This window comes from Pseudopodoces humilis, chromosome 8, assembly GCF_049639895.1.
Source record: "Pseudopodoces humilis isolate 2021_Gansu_Grassland_sample_001 chromosome 8, ASM4963989v1, whole genome shotgun sequence".
NCBI lineage: Eukaryota > Metazoa > Chordata > Aves > Passeriformes > Paridae > Pseudopodoces > Pseudopodoces humilis.
Genome location: NC_142207.1, coordinates 31,424,118 through 31,439,462, shown reverse-complemented (window position 1 = coordinate 31,439,462; position 15,345 = coordinate 31,424,118). Strand labels below are relative to the sequence as shown.

The 15,345-nt window shown below is 35.3% G+C and overlaps 1 long non-coding RNA gene across 1 annotated transcript in view; it reads left to right on the top strand.

The window, feature by feature from the left end:
• Positions 1–15,345, top strand: part of LOC148183881 (uncharacterized) — a 93,755-nt gene that overhangs the window by 74,432 nt on the left and 3,978 nt on the right. The window contains exon 2 of the long non-coding RNA XR_015773150.1: positions 1,529–1,646. This is a non-coding gene — a long non-coding RNA (uncharacterized LOC148183881). The remainder of the gene's footprint in view (positions 1–1,528; positions 1,647–15,345) is intronic.

Genomic DNA, 15,345 nt, shown 5'->3' with positions numbered 1-15,345 from the left:
ATACTTTTGCCAAGAACCTTTACTAAGGTTTTCATCTTTAACTTTCTCTTCACCAGTATCACATGCTTTTCTAGAAGTATTTATTCTCTAGCATAAATGATGATAAATGCAGTAAAATACTTGTTTTTTTTTTCTTTTAGTAGTTGATAAAGATATATTCTACTTAAAGGACACATACTTACAGTATGCCTTTCAAATAAAAGCATTTTTATGAAACTTAATTTTAGGCCAGTTGTTTAATGTCTGTCTAATACTGGGAGCTCTTGTACCTATCAAAGACCAGAGAATAAGAATAATTATGCTTTTAAAAGAATTGACTTCTCATCTCAGGCCTTCAAATTTACCCATTATCCATTCTCCACTGTAGGCCTGTGCAAAATAAGATCACAAATCAGTGTGTGTCGTGTATATCCAAGGTAACATAGGGTGGAACAAATGTGAAGTGTGTTCTAGTGTATCTCACTCTGGTGCCAAATTTCAGCTGATAGTTGTTCTTCAGATTTTGTTATTTTTATTGGAATCCACAGTGTTAGCAAGTGGCAGGCCAATCAGAATACACTGGGGTATTCTGGGTATATTTCTACGAAAAGCATTTTTGTCTTCAAGACCTTTACTAGTGCTGAAAGACATGAGACTGCACAAATCTGGAGTTTCTGACCTTGGGGTGCTTGCAGAGTTGGAAGTCATGGCTTGTATTGTTTTCATCAGTGAAGCAGAAAACCTGAACACACGTATCATTTGCACATGTTGTCAAGACAATGTCAAGGCATAGTTCTATGTACTGAAAGAAAATAATAGAAGAATTTATTAAATTCAATTCAGCCAACCATTTTTTAATGAATTGTACTATTTTTACACATTTTTAATGTATAAAATACTAGCTGTTAAAAAAAAAGGTTTCTGTGACTTGAAATAATTTTCTGTTCTGCAAATTATGTTTTTCATTACTCTGTCTTTTATACTGACTTCCAATTCCACTGTCCTTTTCATCTACTATTCATAACTCTTGTCTGAAGGAACTCCGCTTGCTTTAAAGACAATTGCAATTGTCTGGTATTACTTCTGACTTTTAAACAAAGCCAAGCAGTAGTCTTTCTCTTTCCAAAACACCTTTGTATTTATTGTATGACAAATTATATGTATTAACAAAACTTCAGGACTAATCTGGAGCTCTATTCCACAGGATTATGGGGATGCATATGCACGTCAAAGTTAATCTTAGTGGAAATAAAACAAGCAGAAGTTTTCATGTCTCTAAATCAGCCTTTTAGCTCAAAGTGAAAAAATTATGATGATATTTCTGAGAAGATAAAAAGATTGAGACTTACTTTCAGTACCAGCTTACATTTGTAAGGACTAAAGTGATCATGGCACTAGTTCTGCCTGAGAATTAAGTTCTTAAAGTAGACTCTAGCCATAAGGATAACTTACCACAAAATACAATCATCTTGAAGACACGACAGAATGAAAGCTAAATGTCAGAAGTTAGAGAACAAATATTTAATTTCTGCTTCCTAATTTTCATTAGCTGAACACTGCATTGGAAGTGAAGAGGCAGCTGCTCTGAACTGTGGATGTTCTGGAGCCGGATACAGAAACCTGTTGCTTGTGTCAATGTACAAACCCCTCTGGTTTCAGCAACAAAAGTGAGTATTTCCTACATCAGCTTGAAATTTGAATGATTTGACTCCATACAGTTCTTGCACAAGGTTTACAGAGCTGTTTTTAAATAGCATAGAAACTGTCATGTTCTTGCTGTTATTTAGTTTGTTCTGGCTGTATAAAACATCATTATTGGCGCTTCATCCAAAACCAGAACCTAAACTTTTCCTCCCTGACAGTATTTCTGATTCTAAATAGGTAATTAATTATTCAGACTACAGAGACTTCCATTAAGGTTTTATAATTGTTATTGAATGTAATTGAAGGGTTATTCAATGTAATTGAAGAGCTCCACTTCTTAGGCATTTTGACAAATGCCTTCAATGTATGTAACTAACACCTGGATGAGAAGCAGTGGAAATTTTTGATTTTGGGACAGATTCCTTCTTGATACGAAAAGGATCTGCAGCATTCACTGATGATCTCACAACTGACACACGTCCCATCCTTTTGTTCATGTTCTCTTGTTTTACTTCATCAGTTATGTCACTCTTCAACGCTTTTCCTATTGCATTCTCTTCACTTTTCTTATCTCTTTCCACATTTGTTTCCTTGTGGCATTGCCTCATTCAGTACATTACATTCTCTAAGCTTCTTGACAGCTTCTAGATTAATTTCTTTTCTTTTCCTTCTATGAAAAGGTTTTGTTTAGCCTTTGATTTATTTTCCTCTTGTGCCAGTTCCTTTCCTGCAATTTCAGTTATACAGTCCTCTGGCAGTGGCATTAACAATTCCCTGCCCTAATTTGTTTGCACACAATTAGGATTTTTTAGTCACTTTCTGGGATTTTGTATTCCTCTGTTTCTAGTGTTGCTTATTAAATCTGGACTTAAATTCATGTTAACCTTAAATGCAATTGGTTCAGGGCAAGCATGAGTTTTACGTATGCTAAATTTTAAATATACCAAGGGAATCAATCTAATCAAAACTTATTTTTCAAGTTATTTCTCCAGCAAAGTTACTCTGCATGCTACTCCAGGCTCTCTATCTCTCTCCACCAACACACACCCATATATGATTTGCCCTTCTTAAACTGCTTTTTATAATTTCTGTACTTCATAGAGAAAAAGAGGATCATTTCCCACGCCACTTGTACTTTTAGCATAAATTATTGTTACAGGATAGTTTTTGAGATTGGCCAAAGTAGGTACAGATCTTGTGCCAAAAACAGGGAAGAAATATTTCCTCCGTGAAATTCTGTTGATTTCTAGAGAATTACTTTGAATTCTTGGTTCTTAAAAATCTTTATTTCCACTGTTCTAAGTTATATATTAGTGCTGTAATTTTTCTAGGCTTATTAGAAGTTCTATTTCAATGTTTAAGGCATTTGTCATGATAAAGATTAGGAAAAAAGCATGTCCAACCAAATATGTGAAAATATAGAAATATTTGTCCTTTTTTTTTCTATTGTGAAAATCCTACTATTTGAGCAAAATTGTCTGAAATTAATGAATTTATTCAAAGTAAATACAATTTTCAGAGGATGCAGATTTAGTTTGACTTGGGACCCAAATAAAGGGAAACCTTTTTCATTCAGAACTTATTACAGTAGTTTACTGTCAGTGAAGTAAATATTTTACATTTTCTACAGCCTTAAAAATAACAGCATGATTAATATTAAGATAGTGTACTTTTCCTGTAAAATATCATTTATAGAGAAAGTGACACCTTTAGGAAGGCGTAGTAAATTAATTAGAATTTATAATCTAGGTTTAAATTCAAATAATATTGTCAACTTTTTTATGATGAGTACAAACTTATATTTTAAATAGGAATTACAGAGAGAAGTTAATCTTCAGAAGTGAATGATGCTGCACAACAAACCAATCCATACATATTGCCTGAAACTTCCTAGGTAGAACAGATCAAATTTTATGAATGTCTTTTGTTTCTTTAATTTTTTAAATATTGTGGAACTTTTATTGTCTTTATTTATTTTTATTTAATTGTAGGGCAGGTGACAAGGCAATGCAGAAGCTGAGGAAAGAGATAAATATTCTTTCTAGTTGTAGACATGGAGTTTAATCTATGGAAGGAACAGTTCCACCTTTTCATGCTCTGTTTCCTCACTCTGGAGATGTACTAGACCAGACCAGTCATGGCTAAAAATGGCACTAAATTTGGAATCTCTACTTGGGAATAACCCAAGTTATTCTGAGGTACAGCTGTTTATTAGAAAATGTGCTGCTCTCAAATTCTTCATTGCGTTAGGTAGAACAAATTATTTTTCCCCAGAATTAGGTTTTTCTTCCGTAGTGTTTATTGCATTCTGGTTTTGTGGTTTTTGGTTTGTATTCTAAGTTTTGGAAGAGGAACTAATGATTTTATTGCTACAGAAAACAAATTTCAGCAATTTTAATGCAACCATAGTTTTTGGATTTGTGTCTGATTTTAGCTTTTGTCATTTTTTCCTTTCTCATTGAATTTTCACAGTGTGGGACACACACCATACAGTAAGCTATAACTGCAAATCCCAGGGAAAGGCAGGGCTAATAAGGAATAAACACAGCATCCTGATAGGAAACAGTGCTTCATAGACAAAAACCTCCTAGATTGATATTGGACAAAGAAAATTTGTAGTGCTTAAATTTAAAACCAGTTTCTAGCAGGCCAGTTGTCTTCTTCCTGCACTGGGCTGTATCTTCTCATTTTATGTGCTAATCTCATCTCAGTTTCCATTTGGTGTTTTATGCATGGCAGTGAAGTCACATTGGCAGTACTTTAACTGGCACAAGAAGGCAAAAGTCAAATCTTCCAAGCTGTAGTCCCTAAAGACAGGAACTTTGTGCCCTGTGAGGCAGGAGCTGTGTTCAGTTACAGAGGTGCAGGTAAGAAATCTGCTGGCTCAGTAGGACAGCAGAGCGAGCAGTAAAATATATGGTAAAGTCAGTCCAACTGCAACCTGAGAGTCCCTGTTGTTAAGGTGGACTGACCCTATTTTCTTCATCAAAAGTAAAGCTCCTGCCTGTGTGCTTGTGCTGTCTGAGAAACTGAGTATTTCAATGCAGAGAGACAAACACGCCTCTTTGGTGCCTGGAAGCCACAATCTGTGTGAGTGGCTTTGTGCTGAAGCCTTGCAGGGCTAATCCTTAATGGGAATATCTGGCCCAGAATACAAATTAGGTGCTGCTCCACTGCTTTGGCTTCGGTTGTGAGCAGCGTGTCAGCTGCAAAAAGAACTGATGTATACACCTCTACTAATCCCCTGAACAAGGATCTAATGAAATATGTTAATTGGAGCTTCCACTAAATTTAATGAGATTTCCCATTGGGAGTATTAGCCCATGAAGGCACCCCTATTTTTTGTGTGCTCAGTCTAATGTTTCTTAAGGCTACTGACAGGATCCATAATGGAGATACATTAGCAGCTAGCAGAATTAGGATTCCCATGTATCCTGAGGGGTCTTCAATTCTCTACAGGTTCTCAGTGTAGGCAGGAAGGCCTTAGCAGGGTTCACATGAAGCAAAAGTAGACATGCTCTGAAGAAAACCAGATGATGAAGACAATTCTGAGAATGTGTTCTAGAGTGAATGCAACTTTGTGTTTGTTTGTAATATGTGTAACCATGAAGGGATAAAAAAAGGGCCTGAATGAGAGCTATTGTTAGCAAAAGTAAAACTCACTGCAGAATAGGAAAAAACAACTAAAGAACCAAAACAAATGAAGAAACAAAGAGTAAGCAGGTGCAGAAAAAGAAAAATAAAAAAGAAGTAGTTTATTTAAACATTTTAAATTTTGAAAGTAAATCTGTTTCCTCATTGTTCTGAAGGACCAGAACATAATTACACTGATTTACTGTCCTCTTTGGTGCTTTTGACTGCCAAGTTGCAGCAGAAACTGAGTAATTTTGCCAATGAGAGGGTAATTTTCCTCTAATTTTGTATTTTCTCATTTTTCTTTACCTAGTTTTTTAATGGGCATTTACTTTTTTCTCACTTAGGCAGCTTTAGGGACTTTATTTTAAGTTTTAGCCTTAAAAATGAATACTACAATGAATTCCATTGTCATTAGTAAAACAAGGAATCATTTAGAAAACCCAAACAAAATCCAAGGCACAGAGGAGTTAGACATATATAGTAAGAATGGGCTTCTGTCATGGTGAACTTATACTTGGAAGGGACCATATAATAAGAGAAATGTTATTATCTCATTTAAGAATGTGGGATGAAGAACAGAGCAATGATGTGACTTGACTAATGGTGTAGATCTGAGCTGGGAACAGAATCCAGACTGCCTGACTCCCCAGGCAGAGCATTAAACAGATTGCCTTTCTCTCCTCCTTGAGAAATCAGTGAGGGCTACCTGTTTAACAGCCTGGATTTGATCAAATATACACTGTATATTTGATTTAGTGAATTGTCTTTTATCACAATGATGGTATTTTCTAAAAAAACTATAGTGAAACTCACTAGTTATAAATTATTTCTAGTTTCAGTGGGTCACTACTGTAATGATGCTTCTTTCTAATCAAAGTGACTGTATCATGTCAGAAGACACTGGTGTTTATCTTTCAGGGAATAAACACCAGAAAATGCTGCACAGGATTTCTGTTCTTTCTAAGCAGCCCTTGTTAACATTTAACCCTGAAACACGTGGTCCAAGTCTGAAGGAGCAAAAATAAATCTCTTGCCTCAAAAATGGTTTTAAATATATACATAAAAGTCTATTTTTTGGGGGGCTTAGTACTATCTAGTGTGTACTGCAGAAAACTTCTTTGAAATCAACCACGGTGATGTAGCAGCACATGTCCTAAAGAAATGTTCTTACAATTTACCTCTATGAAATACATTCTTCATTTGTAAATTAGTATCCCAGCCCTGCTGGAGGCTGAACTGGGTAGACTTCAGTCTGAGAGGTACACAGCTTGGTAAAAGCAAATTACTTAAACTAATCAATGTTTAGAACAAACTTCAACTCACAAAAGAAAAGAAATGTTGCTTAACTCTGTAGAAGGTGCATAGAAAAGTGAATGGTTGGATCTGTAAGAAATGGGGATTAAAGTGGAACTTTCTGTACTTGGTAACTGTGACAAAAGCTGGAGCTTGCACATTATGTATTCCCAGACATGTCTCTAAGCTATCTTTAATGAATGCTCTTCTCATTAATTTAAATGCTGCTAACATGAAGCTAGCAACAAGATAATTGAAGAAGTTCTTAATTTAGAAATAGGCTCTCTGGTTATTCCACATGAAGTAGCAGAGCTATAAATCATTAATTTCACGACAGAGATATGAGTTTTCAGATATACATTTAACAGCACTGGGGAGGAGGGGTAGGGGAAGAAAAGAGAAGTACTCACTGCTCTTTAAAGGAGGAAAGTGACCATGGGTTTGAAGGACTATAAATTTATTTTTCTAAGGCCTACTGTCTTCTAACAGAGACTTCATATTCATGGTAATGAAAACTTTTGGGGCAGAAGCAGTCCTTTTGTTTTGTCCTTGAGGGTAACAAAGTTCTGGAGCAATAAATTAGGGGACCACAGGAATTCACTAGGAAGAACACTGGGGAGACACTAAGATGAATGCAGGTAATACATCATTTCAAGAACATTAAAGCAAAGGAGAAAAATTCCTTCCTTCTTCTGCTGGTGAATTCAGGAACTTTCTATATTTGTTGCTAGGATGCCTGCCATCCAAAACTTAGCTTTGTGCAGTGGGTTGCCTCTCTTCTCATTCATTTGGATAGTTTTCCTTGGATTCAATCCTGAGTTTGCTGTCAGTTACCTCTAAATTTCAAAAATTTTTAGGGAAGTTCAGAGGCTTCAATACAAAACCATAAAACCTGTCTGCTTCCTTACTGGAGTTTGCTCCACAGCATTATGAACTGGAGATTGTAACTTCTACCTCTATGGTGGCTGAATTTAGCTGGCTTTGCTTTTGTGGCATTTTATGTCAATCTTGTAGAGAAATGATTGAATTTATCACTTTGAAATATTTTAGCAGAAGGAGGCCTTATAATAAGTGATAGGAACATGTAACATAGTGAATTTCTACCTCTGTGCATCAAAATCAACAGTGTAGTGATCTCTTTAAAAAGGTTTAAAATTAGAACAACTCTGGATTTTCTTTGGGTTTAAAACAAGAAAAAAAACCCATACTTCTGTCGTTTGTTCTTGTAATAATGCAAGGAAAAAGAGGTCAATATAAATCATGTGTGATGCAAAATAACTGAATTTCAGCAAATCTGGCTTTAAGCCTGGCTTTGTATGACCATATTTGTCTAATACAAATAATTTGAAATTTAATATTGTACTGAAACTACATTCTTAATTGCATAGTTCTTTGTGTCTAAGGAAAAAAATATCTCAAATTAAAAAATAACAATGAAAAAGTCAGGCTCAATGTCATTAATTTAATATCCAAATGTAAGAAGCCTATGGATAGTAAACTGATATTTTAATGTACTAGGATATGTAAGGAAGTTCTTATCCTGGCCATCTGTACCTAAATTGGTTTTGGAATATTCAGTTTTATCTTTAGGAGCCTGGTCCATCAGCTGCCCTCAGTCAAGCACTGCTGACTGAACATTGTGTGTGCATGTGCAGGTGGGTACAACTCTGACCATTTAAATATGGCTCTAAAGGTTTTGTTACATCATCAGGGTATCAAAAAAATCAAGAGATTTTTTCTGTGCCATTTAATGTTACTGCCATGGAACAATGTACTTCAAACGTACTTCTGGCTATCCCTCATGGTGCTGGCTGGAGCTGAGAGAAGAGAATTCCTCCTGTAGCAGCAGGAGTTCCACTCAGTGCTCAGTTGGAGACTTGGTTGTGGAGCCAGTGAAAAAAGGAAATGTGGTACAAGGTTCTCAGCCAGGTAACAGGAGGGAGAAGACAATCAGGTTGTTAAAGCTGAGTCCTTGATGTGCTGGCTGGTTTGTCCCCATGCTCTGAAGAGGGAAAATTTAGGAAAAACAGATGGAAAGACAATTTTGAAAACCACTCTCTGTGGTTTTAGCCAGGGCACTGCCAGTTAGGAGCCCTCCCTCCTGCATGCCCACTGTGTAGAAATTAGACCACAGTAGGAATCTATTTGCAGTAGTTGAATTTTGATGAAGTTGCTTATGTTCAATTTCTCCCCTGTTCCACCAGTTCCTTCTCAAAGATATTTTCTCTGTTGTTTCTCTGATGTTTTCATTGTTTAGGATTATTCACTAAAAATTGATGCTAATTTATATGACTTGAAAATTATAAAAATGATAAAAATAAAACTTCAGGGTTCAAGTCTACTGTTCCAAGTTAGATTAATCTCTTATATCTATACATATATATATCTATCCTAAAATGAGCAGGAGTCACCTGTGCATTTTTTCCTTCCCTTTTTTTTTTTATTTTTAAACAATTCTCTTGTTTCCAGCAGCATATAAATTCCTATAAATTTTATAATTTTAACTTTTCTTGGAGATTATTTTAAAAGTCTCCTGGATATACACAACTTATGCAGTGGGACATTGAGCTGCTGCTGTAAAAGTTAAAGAACTGAAGAAATCACAACAGCCACAAGAGTCTTTTTGATGAATGATTCAAAAGAAATAATTTTCCTTATTATTCAAAACCCCAGTGATTAATTCTCAGATTCTTGGAAATAACACTGTTAGCAATTTTCTCCTTCTGGTGTGTCAAAATATATGCCAATGGGTAACATAAACAGAATTACAAGAAATAACCCACTGTATGTTTTTTGGGTGTATTTGAGAGCACAGCTCCTGACCAGCTCAAAAATCTCTTGTTTTCCACTGTTTGTTTTTTTTTTTTTTTTTTTTTCAAAATAAGTCTTCTCTTTTCTTCTGGCATTTGGTGCCGCTTTCATCAGCTACTCCAACACTCAGGTTACTCATCTGAGCCCTATTCTCCCTATATCTATAGTAACTATTTAAACAGTAAATTAACACATATATTGAAGGATTACATGCCTTGGTAACAGTCCATGAGATCCTGTAATTCTTTTGTTGTACCTTACTTCTTCTTTCCCTTACTTTTTATTAATTGGATCAACTAAGATTATAAATTCTTCTTTGATTGTTATCAGGAAAGATAAATTGATCTGTGGATTTTGTTGCTTAATTAATCAGTGAAAAGATATTTTTTTTCCCCCTGAGAATTCTATGTTGGACAGTTTTGAATTTACAAAAACATAAGTATCATATTGTTCCTGGAAACAATCTTGAAGCCTTGCAAATTTCTTCTTCAACAAAAAGGCAAAGTTTGCACAAAATAAAAAAACTTTTGACAAAGAGAAATGAGTACCAAAGTTAAATTGCAGTATTTGGGAAGCGCATATTTTTAATATTCCAATTCTGCTGCGAAAGCAAGTGGTGAAATCGGAATTTAGAAACTGGTTTTTTCCACAGCATTCCTGGCTTCCCTTTTTCTTTACAGCTGATTCCAGTTGGTTTAGTATTTCACATCATGCATATTTCTAAATGAATTCTGAAGAAAGACTTGGGAATTGCCAGATGATGGAACACCAGTCTTGATCACATAAAATTACATTTTCCTCTGTAAGTAGAATAGCAAATAAAAATTCACCTTGCCTTTTGTTCACTTAGACCTATGGCTAGGGAAAAATTCATCTAAACCAACTGGTCTTTAAAAATACATGATGAAATTGCTAAAAAGTCCATCTAGCCAAACCCTACTGCTTTTTGTCAACAAATGGGCTGAGAGCTTTATATGGCACACAAAGTTCTGTTTTTCTGTGGGATAACTTGGTGAGTTTCCCACAGTCACTAAGAGCCCATGAATGTTCAGTAGGCTCATCCATAAGCTTCCAGCAGAGATGGTTTTCAAAGGATGCTCAGAGTTATGTGAACATTCTTGGTCATTCTTTGAAAGAAACAGTTCATGCTTATTTTGGGTCTCGTGACATATTCAGCACTAAATATATATATAGAATCAAATCCTTTGGAATCCACATGTAAATATAACAGGGTTAATGTAAAGCACTAACTCTGGCCTTTCACATGTCAGCTGGGAAGATCCACTGATCAGTACATCTGATCCAAACCTTTTAAACTTTTTAAAGACACTTTCCTAAACATTCCAAGGCAACCTATTTTTGCACTGACATTCTTCCAAAGAAGTTATTTTAGTGTGTTTCATATCCTGGTGTTAATACTAGAAACATACTGTGTTTATTTATATATAAATATATATATATATATATATAAAATAATAGTGATATCTATAAATACTATAATACTATAAATAAACTGTGATAATTTCTCCCACAAATGATGTTTCCACTAACTGTGAAAGAAATGTGTACTTTATGCTCTTTATACATCCTTGTGCTCTCGCACATCCATCATGGAATCCAATTGCTGAGTGTTGAGCATCCTGAGAAAAGTCTTTTCTCACTCTCCAGCTGCAGCATCTCCCCATCAGGCGGACAGGATCCTCCTCCTTTCCTTCTAACCTCTCAAATTACCCTGCTTCTCAGTGTATTTGGCTACATACCTACAGGCTTTTCCCCAAGGGCAAGAGATCAGCTAATTACTATTAGCTTGACTAGGGTAACAAAACTGGTTATATTATTATCAGGTAGAATTTTTCAGATTTAGTATTAAATCTAAATTTAAGTTAAAAAAAACTTAATTTGTTTGTGTGTTTTTGGTGTTTGTTTGTTTTTTATTTTCTTTCTTTTCTTTTTTGTTTTTTTTTTTTTTAAAGGGGGTGGTGTTTGTGGGAAGTTTGTTTTCTGTTAAAAGTGTAAACCCTTCCTCTCCAGATTGCTCCAGCAGTTAGTCCTGATCCTTTATGCAGTTTTAAACATTGCAGAATAAAACCAAATCGTTATATTAAATAATCTACTTATTTAAGCACCAATTATCACTCTTAAGATGGAGTTTTGTGTGTGAGAGTTCAGTCTGGGTGAAAAAAGATCGAACAATGAAAAGCACATCATCTCTTACTGCAGCCAAATATTTGTAAACTGAAGTTGCTGAGAGCGTGGTAACAGTCATCTTGCAAACAGATGGGACAGTCCTGTGTTTGTGAACTTTTGCCCTGGGAAGAAAGAGGGTAAATGAAAGAGGAGAAAGTACAAGAAATGCTAAGTAATTATTACTAATTGCACAGTATTACCCTGCAATTATTGTTTTGCTCAGGCACATGCATATAATATTCATCTAAATAGTCTCAGGGCAATTCAGATACAACATGTAGGTGCAATTTTGAAAATTGCCACTGGATGTTTGTATCATTTTTGGGTTGGTTCCTTTTTCTTAGTCACAGTACACAGTGTGACAGAGTGGTCACTAGACTATTAATGATCTCATAGATCAAATTGCATTCTATAAACAGAAATTTACACCCTGTACTTTCAACTGAATGGAAAAATAATTTAAAATTTGCCATAAAAGGTCTGCATTTTCTATGTGTTAAACTCTGCTTTGAAGTCTTATTAAATTCATAGGGTTTGTGAAGGTGTCTTGAAGTGGTCTAAAATTCAGATGAGAAGGTAATGTATTTAAGGGTAATCACTTTTCTGTGCAGTGATGTTAAGTGCTCATCTACTTCAACACATAAATTTGGTTACAGAATATTTTAAGTTTTCATGGTTTAGAAATCCTTGTGCCCCTTGGCTGCTGTTAATGTAGGATGTTGGTCTTCATTGATAGAATTTTTTATATCCTGTTTCATAACTGGCAATATCCCACTGTTTCATACACAGTGAAATCACTAACACTTCCACATGTGGTTAGGAAGGAAACACTTTCTACAGAGGTTTGTACATGAAATCTATTGGTGGGTTTGTTCATTCCCTTATGTTCTCTGTAATATGCTTTATTACTTTGCAGCATCCCAACAGGGTCATCCTCTCTCTAAAACTCCATTGATATCATTCCCCCAACCATTACAAACTGGCCACAGGCTTTCACCATAACCTCTGAGACACAGCCAGTACAAGTCAGCTGGGCATGAGCTGAAATTAGTGCTGCATTCAAAGCCTCCTGCTTCCAGTAGAATGCTGGTCAGGTCCAGGATGCAGCCCATGAAGAAGCTGGAAACAACCTTTCCATCTTTCAAAGTAATCACCAAAAGCGCTATTTTAAGATAAGGCTTAACTAACTTGACTTTGGATACTGCTGCCTCTTTCATAGTTCGGTTTCCAGTTTGATATCAGGTCCACTATACCAAATAGTATTAATATTTTAGCTTTTGAAAGAGTTTTATGCCTAAAATGTTTTATGTTAGTGAAACCAGCTCCTTCATGGAACATCTGTTTTTTAGATCAGGAAAACACTTGTTTAGTGGGGAATATTTTGTATAAAAACTGTTGAGTCATAATCATTTAGGGGCTTTGATAACCAGTGACCCCTAGCTGTTTTCACTGCAGCCCGGTCACTGTGCCTGATGCCATGGAGAGGCCCCTCTCATGTTTTTATTTTCATTAACAAAGCCCTATATTTACATTGTGAAGATTTCCAACATTGCAGGTTGTAACAAGAATGAAATATGTTGAGTACAAACATGCTATTGTACTGTCTCAAACACACACTTGCTGCTGTTGCAGCCCCACCATGGAGCATTCTGCTCATGTGGATACCCTCTTCAAGAACTTCATGATGATGTCTGGTCACTTGTTCAACAACAGTAAGTTTAAAGAAGTTTAATTTGTGTACCCAGGCTCAGACTTTGTGCCAAAGTGACTCAGGTAGGCCAATTATGTCTGTTTTCAGCAGGAGAGGGCCAAAAGGATGGTAAAGGAGGTTTGGTAAAGAACACTTGTAAATCTTATTACTTCAACTCTAGAATTCATGAATTTCAGTAGCACAGAAGTTGTTAATTTAAGGGTGCTCCCAATAAAGGATTAATAACTTTTAAGCATTAGATTATCAGTCCTAATTGCATAGCTAAGTACTCTAATAGGCAGAAACAGAACAGTTTCTAGTCAGCAGAACTTCTGAGAAAGTTTTCAAGCTTATTGCTCTAAATGAAATAAGCATTTTTAAAATACAACAAAATGTTCTGAATTAAGGTCATAACATTGAAAAAGTAAGTTACTAGAAAAAAGAGAAAAGAAAGCTACTTTCTTTGGCTTGGTTTCTTATAGCAGACAAAGCATTGATTACAAAGGGTCATAGACATGATGGCAGAACATGAAAGAACTGCATTGAGGATTGGAGCTACTTTCAATAACGCAGCTGGAATGACTTTAATAGAACTTTCAAAAAAGCTTTTAGAGATATTTGAAATTTGTATGTTCTCTTGAGTAAAAGGTATATTAAAAAAATCTGAAAATATATTCCGTGCTACTTAGCCTTATAGTCTATGGATAGCATAACACAGAAATCTTTAATTTCCATGGGAATAATCTTACACTTATTACATTGTGAGTTTCAGATGAAAGTTTGTTTTTTTGGGCTTTTCTTATATGTACATGTAGTTTAAAACATATTTTATGAAAATACAGTGTAAAAGCTGTTCATGTGAGCACTTGATTTTGGGAAAGAAAATAAAAACAAAGGTTGAGGTTGAAGATAGTGTTAAGATCTTTGACAGTGGTTTCTTGTAAATGGCTTTACCTTTTTGAATGCAGAAATATGAATGCTACAAAAAAATCATAATGGTTTTATTGGGCTGGTACATATTGTTTAGAAGTAAATAACATAGGTTTTCTTAGTATAATGCTGCACCAGGGCCATGACTGGGTTATTCAAGCTCTCGCATTCATTTTAACCAATTAGTTTGGCTGTTTGTCAGGAAGTGACTTCAGTAAAGAAGCACAGTAATTCAATTATCAAGCACTCCTTTTCTTTCCTTTCCAAGAAAATGCATATGAATTCAATGTAAAAAACCCCATTTATTTGCAGGTTCTTGTCTTTGATAACTCATTCTGTTACACTCAGCATGATTCATCCCAGATTACTTATCTGTCATGGAGGGTGGGAGGAGGAAAAGGAAAAATTCTAAAACCACCTAAAATATATCATTGCCTTGTAGGCAGTGATATTTCCAGGAGAAATAGCTCAGTTATTTGTTTGGAGAAAATTCCTCCAGGCCCTGGGCCTTTTGGACCCTTTGTTCCTGATCACCTTGAGACAAGCAATTAGAAAATCTCCAGCTTGGGAACTGTATGGCCCCCAGGGGAGCTCCTGCTCCTTGTGTAAAACTGAATTTGGATTGCTGAAATTGTAATGTGCCCTCTGAGTATTATTGTTAATACATTTTAAGAAACTGAAATAATGGATTAATAATTAACTGAATTAATGGATTAATAAAGGATTGGAGAGTGTTCAGAGCATTTCACAGTCACCAGTCAAAGTTCACGCTCACTTGCTCTCAGTGAGAAGGAAAAAAATAATATATGACTAAATTCACTACATTGCATGACAGGCAACAGAATTATCACTCCTAAGAGAAAACCTAGCTTTGGAGAAAACTTCAGATGCCTATGGGTAATTTTTTGACTCTCTTTTTCATACATATAAATTCACAAAATATAACTATACATACTTTGGGTTGGAAAAGACCAGTGCAAATTCAGCTGTATTTTTATTACAAAGACAAAACAACTTGACTCTGCTTTGAGTGTTATGCATGGCTTCAACATGCATACCTGATGGAAGCTCACCATATGTATTGTGGAAGTTGGAAAGATCTTATTTTTTAATATCAACTTATAGTAGAGGGACCCTCTAGTGGTTTTTGTGGCCAAAAATACATAATCTCTCCA